Here is a 13090-nt window from a genome sequence, read left to right on the forward strand (position 1 = left end):
TTCTTCCATCTTTTGGCCTCTGACTTCAAGTTCAGCAATCAGCTGGTTCATTTCAGATTCAAATCCCTTGGACATGATATTTTTCTCACCTTCAAATTTATCAAAGATGTCATTCTTCATCTCTTCTAAATCTTTGGCTCGATCCCTTTCTCTTTGCATTTCATTCATGATCTCGCGGGTTCAGCCTTGCTTTTATAATTCGCTCTCTTCTGTCAACCTCAAAATCTTCCATTTTTTGCTTTCCTTTCTCAAGGCTTTTGAGTAGACGGCTATTCTTTCCTTTCAGATCTTCAACTCATCTTTTCTCGATGTTCAATTCTCTGGTCATCTGTATTGTTGCCTGGCTTGATCCTGATGCTTTCCGGTATTTATATAACTCCTGGTAATTTTTATGTAATGCTCTGAATTCATCATCAACTTTTTCTTTATCTTTTCTCAACATTGCACATTGTGATGAATGAAAGTCAATGTCAACACCCAACATAGCTTTATCTTGTCTCATTTGCTCTAATTCTTTCGACCAGCTTTCTCTTTCTGCTTCAAACTCAGCTCTCAGGATTTCAATCTCCGATGGAACCACCTTAATGCGATCTTCCATAGAGATATCCTCTTTTTGATCTGGTAGAGGAATATTTTCATTTTTCCTGACAGATCTTCATTCCTCATAATCAAGAGTTAGCATTTCTTTTGCTGCTTTAGCTCGGATACAAAAAGTTGATTTCCAAGCTGTAATGGCTTCCATGATATTTCTTTTATAATTTTTGCTGTGGAATGCGAACTCAGATGAATGTAATCCAGCAGTGACAGGTACAAATTGACGACCTTCATACTGTCTTATGACCAGAAGTGGTGCATATCCAATTCCTCCCCATAATCCGAGCAGCATTATCCAATTGTAATCTCCACATTTGTAAAAGAATTCCCTTTGGATTTTCCACGGGGCTCGCCAAACAATGTCATTGCTTTGCAGATTTCGAAAGGCATTAATCCACTTATCTTTCTTAATTTCTTTCGGCCATTCCTGCTCCAGAAATTCTTTTAATGGTGAGTAATCCATATTAAAGCGTCGGTATGAAACCTTTTCTGTCCTCCAGAAATGACTACGGATCCAAACATATAACAACTGGGTACACCCTGAGAATCGTCCACCTCCTAGCTTTCTACAAGCATTTAACGATCTGAAAGTCTCTGCTAGGATTGCAGAAGCAGGATTAATCTTTTTCGGTAGTTGTTCAAACAAATCTACCACTGTCGCTTCAACATATCCCAATACTTTTGGGAAGATGACCATACCATACATACCCAGAGCAAATAGATCGAATCGTACTTTAGTATCTGGATGACTCTGAATAAGTTCTTTAATGATGGTCCAAGCAATGCCTTTGCTTTCGCCTTTTTGTTTTGTACGGGATGCCACCCATTCTTCTCGTACCCCGGCAATCTTTGCTAATTTAACTCGAAAGGGTTGAGTTTTAATTGACTTTGAATAGATTCGATTCTCCAAAGCCCCTTCGATATGTAGCAAAGTTGTGTACTCTTCAATAGTAGGGACCAAGTCCTCTTTATTGAGAGTGAAGCAATTGTACCCTGGATTCCAGAATTAAATTAGGGCTCTGAGTAATTCATCATCAACTTCGACATAGAGCAAATATGGGATGTCTCCGTAAGTCTGATAAAACTGCAATTTTTTGTTTGAATCCCAACTTTCCCAAATACTTCGCAAATCTTGCATATCATTTCTTTTTAGTGAAACTGGAGCATAACTGGCCAAGTCAGATACATAATCATCCTGCAGACTGTCTCCTTCTTGTCTTTGTAAGTCCTCAGCCCACTGTCTTACTTCTGAGTTTAGAATTACTTGATTTGAACACTTTTTATCCATGGATGAAGGCTTTCCAATGAGACAATTAACACAAGGATCAATGCCTTTTATCCTGTATGATGCTATGCAAACAAAAAAGATAAAGAACACACAAAAAGAAATAAATTAGTTTACATAATAAAGAATTTAATAATAACATTTACCTAAATATTTTTATTTAAACATGCTTTTTCATAATTTAAATAATTTAAATGTACATGTAATTTAATCAGTAAATAAAATAAATAAATTAACAGGAAAGTTAGAATTCATTTCTCCTGTGTGTACACCTATTTTGGACAAAATTTCGGCATGACTTCGGATCGGAAGAGTTTCTAGGGTTTATTATATGCAGGGTTTCAGATCTAAGAATAAAGGTACCCGAATTGTCCTTGTTAGTGCCCCCTTGGGTTGCTAACCCTCAACCCTAGTCCATCACAGACTAAAGTGGATCGAGTTCAATTCGAGGGGATACATTTCTCTATGCCTGACACGGAGAATAAATTCTCACGAAGACATAGAGCATATGAACCCCGAAAGTTACTTGCTAGGTCTGACACGGAGAATAAATTCTCACGAAGACGTCGCTTTCACTCCCACTTAAAAGGGACAAACTCAATTATAGAGCTTATGTTATGCAATGCAAGTATTGTGTGAGGAGAAAGTTCAAACCTTTGACAGAAAAATAAATAATGAAATATACTTGTAAATAAAATGAAATATTAATAATATATATAAATACTATAAAAATAATATGTATATATATATATATATATAATTATAAATTAAATATATGAAATTTTAATTTATAATTAATAGAGACAATTTATAATTGATTTTTAAAAGTTTGACCAGGTCCCCAGCGGAGTCGCCAAGCTGTCGTAACCGGTTTTCGTCCGGGCACGAAATATTTATTTGGCGGAAAAATTGATGTGAATAAATGGTTTTTTGAAAATAATTTGGGAGTCGCCATCGGCCTTTTGGGTCAGGTAGGTCGAATACCTAAAAATTATTTTCTTTAAAATAGTTTTAAGAAAACATCAATAAAAAAATGAACTGATATGCGTTTATAACCAAAAATTCGTTCTTTTTAATAATAAAAAAGGTTTCGTGGTCGGTTACGTTTAGGGAAGGATTAGCACCCCTACAACGCCCAAAATTGGTACTTTTTAATTATAAATTGTCTCTATTATTATAAATTCAAAAAATATTCAAAAAATATTTAATTTATAATTCTATTATTTCAAAATTATATAAAAAATATTTATTTATTTAAAAATATCGGAAAAAGACTTCTAGGTGTCTTAAGACAGTTCTTTTCTTTGATATTAATAAATATTAATTTAAATAAAATTAAATAATAATTTTTATAATATTTAATTTTAAAATACCAGAATAGGACATCCAGTTGTATTAAGACTGCCTTTTCTTCGATATTGAAAAATATTAAAATAATAAAAAATATAAATTATTATTTATATATATTATGACTATATAATATAGTAAAAATATTTAAATATATAACAATTAAAACAATAAAAATACAATTAAAACGATATATTTAAAAGCAGTAAAATAAATGAAAAAATTTAAAATTAGTGACTAAATTATAGTAAAATTAAAATTAAAAACCTAATTCATAATTAATCAAAAATTATAGGGATTAAACATGCTATTTTCTTATTTTATTAATTTAGTGACTAAAATAAAACTATAAAATTCGGATATTAGATTAAAATAAATTAAAACATATTATTCGGATTAAAATATTAATTATTAAAATCATAGGACTAAATCTATTATTTACCCTAAATATATTATTTTAATAAAAAGGACTAAAATAAATAAAACTAAAATTTAAAGATCAAATTAAAAAGATTATAAATTCGATTTAGTGACTAAATGTAAAGTTTACGAATCTTGAACACTGCGGACGGGATTTAACAATTAAAATTTGCACAAATAGTCCTTCCCGAAATGACGTCGTTCGGGAAGGCCTATTTAAGGTCCAAAACGGCTGGCCCTTCAGCTTCTCCTCTCTCTCTCTTCTCTGAGAGAGAATTTTCTCTCTCGCTTCTCTCTAAACAGAGAGAAGCCAGCCGGCCGACAGCCGTCAGTCGGCGTTCTTCCGCCGCGGCCACCGTCAAAACCGCCGCCGCCGGCCACCACATCCGGTGGCCAAAAATTACAAAACCCACCCCAAATTAAAGCCTGGTTTCCCCTAAAGCTAAATCCGGAGGTTTTTTAGCCTAAAATACTACTGAAATGCGTAGATCTAAAATTTATACCTTCGACCTTTGACTTTCCGATGGCTCCAAAGAGGCTCTGATGACCAACTGTTCCCGGTAAGTTTCTCTTTCTCTCTTTTCCTTGCTGTTTTAGTGATTTGTGGTTGCTGGATGTGTATTTTTTTCTGTTGGGTTCCTTGTTTTTACTGGTTATTGGTTGCTGTCTCTCCGTTCTTCCTCCTTGTTTTTTTTTTTTTTTTGCAGGTTGGGTGATGGCTTTATAGCCATCACCGGTGTTCGTTTCGGACCGGTCCGAAGGGTAAAGTTCAGTGAGTCACCAGACTCCCAGTGGTGACTCACCGTTGGGAAAGACGTGTGCGGCTACGGCCGGCCTTCTGGAGCCTTCGGTAGACATGGTGGTAACAGCTGGTGGGAAAGAGTGTCGGCAGCGGTGATTGGAAACTGGGGCGGCGCCGCGTGGCCCTAGGGTAATGATACCCTAGGGTTTCATCTGGAACCTTTCCGTGGACCGTTGGATCAAAATCAGATCCAACGGCCATGAGAAGCTGACGGCTGCTGGTGATGATAGAAACCCTAAATTGGGTTTAAGGTTTAGCTGGGCCATTTGGTCGGGCCTGGTTGTAATCGGGCCAGAATTGGGCCTTGGGTTGTATCTGTAATAAAATAATAATATTAATAATAATAATATTAATAACAAAACTAATAATAATAATAATAAAAATAAAAATAAAAATAATAAATATAATAATAAAACCAAATGTAAAAAAAAACTAGTGTCTTCAAAAAGTATACTCTGTGTTTTTGAAATTGTTTTGAATTATGACTATGAAATATGACACACATTATTATAAGTCATAAATCGTTCAGATTTTAAGAAATATGACATTTTTTATGACACACATTTTTTGCAAGTCGTAAATTAGCGTGTGTCATCATTCTTGTGTCATTAAAGGTATATTTTCTTGTAGTGTAAATTAGGAGTAATTTAAAATTTGAGTAATTAAATTAAAAAAATTAAAATTTAGTGACAAAAATTGGAGTGAGAAGATAGTTGAGTGATAAATGATGTAATTTACCCATAAAAGGTCATATTGTAACCGTTTCCCTAAGTGTTTAACGGTGAGACTTCAAAACGAAATAAAAAGTAAACATTAGGTATGATTTTAAAACAAATGAAAATTTATGTACTAAAATGAGATAAAAGTAATAGTTTAGGTGTTAAACATATAGTTTACCCTAAGATTTTATTTATAAGGGAATAAATCAACCTACTTCAGCGGTTATAGAAATAATTATTATCTCTAGAGCTTATGGGTTAGAATACTTGTAATTGCATTTCATTTGAATGTTAATTATCAAATGATTTATAATCTTTAGAATATATACTATCACTTGTAATCATCTTAAATTAATAAAAAAAAAATAATGTTTAAATTTAAATTCATGAAAATAAGATATAAATAAATATTATTGACAGTTAATTAAATTTATATTAATATATAGAACAACTTTGGATCGAATCATCTCTATGTGCTTGAAAAAAAAATTAATAATCATAATTATTCATAAACAAATATAATATATTATAATGGTTAAAATCAGTGTATTTCACAATATTAGTACAATTAGAGAATCTCAATTGTATCATTGATTGCTGGAAAAATTAGCAAGTATTTGACTGATTAATTAAAATAATTTTGAATTAATCTAATATATCATATTTTATTATTTTTTATAGAAAGTCGCTAATTTTTATTAAAAATAGAAAATACCCCGAATTACAATGAAGATTTATGAGCATAATTGTAAACTAAAATATAATTAGGACATTTTACTATAATTATTGACACAAAAACTCGTCACCTAGATCATACAAGGACCAAAAAGCTGACTGCATCGGCAAATCTGACTGTATCGACAAATGAACCACAAAAGGGTATAAAGCTATTGAAAGACCACCGACAAATTACAAATCAGAGTCAAACGACCTGAGAAAACTATCAACAAACGTAAAATGCGTATCCAAATCAATCCAAGAGTCCAAAGTAGGGAAGATCAATATGATAACAAATAAGCGTCATCTTGATCAGTAGTGACGATGTTAAATCCAACCCTGAGATAAAAGATAAACGAAAACAAATGTCAAACAACCGAAAACTATCAAAAGACATAGAAAAACGTGTCACACAGACACAGTTAATCGTGCATAAAGACAGATATAAACATGTCACACAAGGGTAGATCCAAGCTTAGGCCCACCTTTGGCCCCCTATCGGTAAATTACTTATTGAATCACTCATTAATTATTTACTTTTTATTTTGGTCATATAATTATTATTTATTTTAAATCACCCTTAATTTATGTTTTAGTTTTGTTTTGGTCACTCATCTTTAAAAATTTAACAGTAATGTTGACGTGTCATCATAAGATAATGCCATATCATGGTTGAAAAATAATTAAAAAATGTCATGTTAACATCGTTAAATTTTTTAATGGTAAGTGATCAAAATATAACCAAAATGTAAGATTAGCTATGATTTCGAAAAATAATAGTTGAGTGACCAAAACATAAATTTAGTAATAGACAGTGACCAAATAGTTAGTTTACCCTAAATAAAAAACATGTATGAATTATGTTAAAAATTATATTGATCCATTTAATATTTTTTTCTAGATTTAATCCATATATTTATATAACTGTTATTATATTTTAATAAAAATACTTGCATATAAATTATTTTAGATAAAAAAAATTATTTTTATCCACTCATCTATATCCACTCGTTCACAATTATCGGTGTAAATGAAATGACTTTGAACAAATAATGTTGAATTTGTTTGTTCATTTTTAAAGTGTTCACGATTGGGTCGTGATCGTTCAATTTCTTTTAATAATATTCTTGTTCGTTTGTTTATTTATAAAGGTGTAAAAATTTTGATTCATTTAGCGTTATCGAATATGATCATTTAATGTTCACGAGTGTAACACCCAAATCTTATTTTAATGAAACCCGATGGGTTTAGGCATTACACGGGACCACCGAAGTGGCTAACCCATTTAAAAAAACATTTCATTTTCTAGAACGTATCCATAGCCTTATATTAAAATAAAGTAATAATAGTTAAGTTTACAAACCGGGGAGATCCCAAAATAAATATCAAAATGGAGTAATCCAAGAGTTATAACTCAATTACATAAGGGTCTATGAAATACATTCCGACTACAATAATCTAGGCATACTCTGCAACTGTTGCCATTTGAAAGTCTGACAGGCTGGCGATAACCTCTCGAGGTTCAGCACCTATTAACTTGTAAACGAAAACAATTCCAAACACTGAGCTATGAGCTCAGTGCCACATAAACGACTTCACTATACTACAAGCATCCAACAACTACAAATGCTTAGCAAGTTAAGTCATGATGCAATGAAATGCATTAAGCATATATCAAAGCATACATATATGTAACAAGCATCATGAGAATACCAATAAGGGATTGTCATTAATTCACGGAAGTGCCTTAACACTAATATTAAAGTGCCTCGGCACTGATACAAAAGTGCGTTCACACTGATACAAAAGTGTCATAGCACTGGGGAAGAGAATTCGAATATTCAAAAACATATATTTAGGACAATTTTCATACATTCAAGTGACTTGGGTGTCTTCTTCATTTTCCGAGTATCAAACAAAGGCATAGTCTTATGAAGTAATACTTAGTGATTTTACGTTGTCACACAAGTTAACGTTCTCACCTGCAGGCTTTTATCTTTTATTAATGTGCTTTTATCGATCCTAACCCCTTCTCATATTCTTTGGTCAAAGCAAGGCTTATAGCTTTTGTTGTCCCATTGGTACCGATACTCAGTCATATTGTATCGGTGCTGCTTCTCACTATGGTAGCAATACTACTCCGAGAATCGACATCGGTTTGAGTAACTAAAATTTGAGAAGGTCTCCTAGTACATAACAATCACTTCTAACACCCCTTTTAGACCTTATTCTAGTGTTTTTTTCACATATTCAAACCCATTTATGGTCATATTATGGGTCCATGGCTTTTCGAGTAATGTTTTAGGCCTAAATGGCCATTTTAAAGGGCTTTCAAAACCATTTTAGGGGGTTTCTAAACCTCTATGTAAAATATATATTCTGGACAAGAGGTTTCAAAATCTCTATTGCAGATTGTTATGTTTCCACGAATGAACTCCCCAAATCACTCTCAAAACCTTCTCAAGGTCCCCAAACATTTATTCAAAGTTTATGTGAGATCAAAATATCATAAAAGGTTCATACTTTATGTATAAATAACATCACATATCAAAATTCATGACAACCCCAAATGCATTCAAAAGCTTAATGCAATATATACAAGCAAGCAATCACATTTAATGACCTACAAGTGGTATATGTGAGTTAAGTATGTGTTACCTTAGCTCTAGTTGATGAGAGAAAGCCCCAAGAATCACCCAAGCACCAATTTATCCTTGTTTTGGCCTTTGAGCACTCACCAAGTTCTTTCACTAATCAAAGAAAACAAAGGGGTTACAAACATGTTTTTGATGCTCTAAGTGGTTAGAAACATGTTTCTAATGGAAAATTCTACAACGCTCGAAGAGTACTAATGACCACCACTAAAGATGACCACCATTAATTTAATTTATAAAAATTTAAAATCGTAAAGGATTCAACATATAATTATAAATTAGTTGAAATTTTAAAGATAAATTATTTAAAATAAAGGGTAAACTATACCATTGGCCACCTAACTATTCCCCATTTTTATTTTGATCACCAGTTCTGAAATTTTGTCAACCAAGTCACTCAACTATTTAAATGGATTCAATTAAACCACATGTCATTAATATTTAACGGAGAATCTAATGTAGCAGTTAAAATATTTGGTATAATAACACATTTGGTCACTATTACTTATATATTCTATCAATTTGGTCCTAATTTTAATAAATTAAAATGCCATGTGTCACTGGTGTGAAGTGTAATGACATGTATCAACATCTGATTAGAACGTTAAATTTATTTTAATTTATTTTTAATTTAATATTGTTGCAACCGTCTTTCGGTTGGCCCCGGAATTGGGCTTCGACTTAGGAAAATGTGGATTGGGAGTCACCACCGATCATTTATTTAAAAATAAATGGGTTGATCGGATACCCTATTTCTTACCTGATCTGCGTCTTACCAGAAATATGTCAGGCTCGGGAGTCGGTTACGGTCAAGGAATGATTAGCACCCTTTAACCGCCCTTTCAGTACTACGTAATTTCCAGTTGTCTTAATTAAGAAAATCGTAATTTTAAATTAAAGGTAAAATACTTACCTCTGATTAATTGACGAAAATACCCTTAAAAAGTCATAAGATGTGTTAGAGGGAAAAAATGAATAAATGAAAAAAATAAAGAATAAAAATAAGTAAAAAAAATAAAAGGAAAAATAAATAAATAAATGAAATATTAAAAAAAATATATATATATATATATATATATAAATGAGTAAAATAGAAAAATAATAATCATAACAATAATGATAGTAATATGAAAATATAATATAATATAAACAAATAAAAAAAACCAAAAAACAAAAATAAATAAATATATAAACCAAATATAAAAGTATACATATAATGATAATTGGCTTATAAATAAACTATTTAAAACATACATATATACGTATAATGATAAAGTAAAAAAATTAAATAAAGATAATTACAATATATATATATATATATATATATAGTAATAATACGCTTATAAGTAAAATATTTAAAAAAAAAGTATATATATATATATATATAAATAATAAATATAGTATTAAAAAATAACCAAATGAATATAAATAAATAAAAAATATATGTATATATAATAATAATATATAGTGTAAAAAAATCAATTGAAAATCATTTTAAAAAAACATACGTATATATATTTATATAATTACAATAATGTAAATAATAAATAAATAAAAATATCTATACAATAAATAAAAGGACTAATATAAAGAAAAATAAAGATTGGGGCCAAATTTGAAAGACAATTAACGTTGATATTGCACATTAGGGGGATAAAAAATGAACACGCCTCGGGGTAGATCTAAGTTCGAAACTTCGAAACCCCACCCATTTTTTGTTATCGGCGCAATCCACGTTTTGGGTTATTCGAACCAAATCTCAAAAAAAAATAACGTGCACATGCGAGAAATGAACGAATCAAAAAAAATGCTACCTTTTATTTCCTTTTTGAATCGTTTACAATAGCTTTGCCTTTGTATTTTCTGTGCTTTCCTCTGTATTTTGTCTGTCAATCGTCCGTTACAATAGTGAGTTACAATGGCTATTTATAGTGCTTGTGGATCCTATCTTTAGGAGTTTAAATCATAGTAGAACTCTATCCTATTTTTAGGAGTTTGAATCCTAGCAAAATTCTATCATATTTTTAGGAGTTTGAATCCTAGTAGGACGAAAAGGTGTGTTGACAACTGCCCCTCTTTGCCCATAGTCGTGTAATGGGGATAGGGAAAAGATTAAAAGACACACTTTTCGTTCGGTGGAGTTGAAAATTGACTCTGATGTTTCAATAACTCCCTGTTGAATTGAGTTACGGATGACTCCTCTATCGTGAAGCCGAGTTCATCTTGAAATGATATGAAATTGAAGCCGTAGTTCAGAATTTGAATCAGCACGTGGCTTCTCGTTGCTCTTCGGTCTTCTTCTCGGTTTAAAGACCTTGGATCGGAATTGAACTCAGAAATCTTCATTGACAGATAGCTTTTGCTTGAAAATGGTTGCTTGTCACTAAAGCACGGCTAACCCAGGTCCTCTTCTCGACTTGAAAACCTCGGCTGCAACTGAAAATTAGTGCGATTGATGTGTCATCTAGCTGAATGGAATCTAACTCGATAATTTTGATGGCAGATAACCCTTCTAGCCTTGAGTTATGATGTAAATGATGTGTCGAACTCGAAGGTCTTTATTGACAGATACTCCTTCTTTGAGTTGGATATCCTTCGTCGTGAAGTTGAAATCTAATCTAAAGATGGATGATGCTTGTGTGTACGATTCCCTTCGTCATGAAGTTGAAACCACGGGTGGCCTCTTCGTCGTGAAGTTGAAACCGCGGGTGGCCCCTTCGTCGTGAAGTTGAGCTGGAATTGGATATCCTTCGTCGTGAAGTTAAAATCCAAGTAAGTAGCATTGTTCCGAGTCCAATATCTTCCGTCGTGAAGTTGAAATTGGCTCTGGAATTGGGAAGTTGTTTATTGACAACCAGCGGTCCCTTCGTCGTGAAGTAGAACTTGCATTGTCTTGAGTCCAATATCCTTCACTGTGAAGTTGAAATTGGCTCTGAAATTGGGAAGTTGTTTATTGACAACCAGCGGTCCCTTCGTCATGAAGTTGAACTTGCATTGTCTTGAGTCCAATATCCTTCGCTGTGAAGTTGAAATTGACTCTGAAATTGGGAAATTGTTTATTGACAACCAGCGGTCCCTTCATCGTGAAGTTGAACTTGCGTTGTCTGGAGTCCAATATCCTTCGTTGTGAAGCTGGAATTGGCTCTGAAATTGAGAAGTTGCTTGTTGACAACCAGCGGTCCTTTCGTCGTGAAGTTGAACTTGCGTTGTCTGGAGTCCAATATCCTTCGCTGTAAAGTTGAAATTGGCTCTGAAATTGGGAAGTTGTTTATTGACAACCAGCGGTCCCTTCGTCGTGAAGTTGAACTTGCGTTGTCTTGAGTCCAATATCCTTCGCTGTGAAGTTGAAATTGGCTCTGAAGTTGGGAAATTGTTTATTGACAACTAGCGGTCCCTTCGTCGTGAAGTTGAACTTGCGTTGTCTAGAGTCCAATATCCTTCGTTGTGAAGTTGAAATTGGCTCTGAAATTGAGAATTTGTTTGTTGACAACCAGCGGTTCCTTCGTCGTGAAGTTGAACTTGCGTTGTCTGGAGTCCAATATCCTTCACTGTGAAGTTGAAATTGGCTTTGAAATTAGGAAGTTGTTTATTGAAAACCAGCGGTCCCTTCGTCGTGAAGTTGAACTTGAGTTGTCTGGAGTCCAATATCCTTCGTTGTGAAGTTGAAATTGGCTCTGAAATTGAGAAGTTGTTTGTTGACAACCAGCGGTCCCTTCATCGTGAAGTTGAACTTGCATTGTCTGGAGTCCAATATCCTTCGCTGTGAAGTTGAAATTGGCTCTGAAATTGGGAAGTTGTTTGTTGACAACCAGCCGTCCCTTCGTTGTGAAGTTGAACTTGTGTTGTCTCGAGTGGCACGATATCCTCCGTCGTGGAGTTGAAATCGCGGATGGCCCCTTCGTTGTGAAGTTGAGCCTTGACTTGAATATCCTTCATCGTGAAGTTGAAATCCAAGTATTGTATGTTGCGGGTGAACACAATTCCCTTCGCCGTGAAGTTGAAACTATGGAGACCCCTTTATTGTAAAGTTGGTTTCAAGCTAGATATCCTTCGTCGTGAAGTTGAAATCCACTCTCGAGTAAATTGTGTTATTTCGAGAGAAACTTTCAATCTGTCGAGTTAGTCGAAGTGTAGCCTCTTGCTGCTGAGTTAAGCAACCAACATGAATCTTTAAAGGTGCTTTTGAATCGAGTAACCTTCGTCTTGAAGTCGAAACTTGACTCTAAAAGCTGCAAAAAAATTATGTATGTGGAAAATGATAAATATGATGCTCTAAAATGTATGCATAAGATGCATGTAACATGAATTGGTTATATTTTATCTCCTGAAAAAGGTCTGATAATTTGCATTAGGATGTTGAATCCCCAAATAATGCTCCAATATCCAAAAATGCCCCAATATTTGATGTTGAATCTTCAAAGATTCCCCAAATGTTCCTCATTTCTTGCTTCAGCATTGATTCTAAGCATGAGTTTTGTGTCTAAGAGTCACACATCATTTACCAAGATCCACTCTAGAGAGACTGTCTTGTTTGAAAAAAATGTTTTTCTTT

Source organism: Hibiscus syriacus, unplaced genomic scaffold (genome assembly GCF_006381635.1).
Source record: "Hibiscus syriacus cultivar Baekdansim isolate YM2019G1 unplaced genomic scaffold, ASM638163v2 tig00002237_pilon, whole genome shotgun sequence".
NCBI classification, from domain to species: Eukaryota; Viridiplantae; Streptophyta; class Magnoliopsida; order Malvales; family Malvaceae; genus Hibiscus; species Hibiscus syriacus.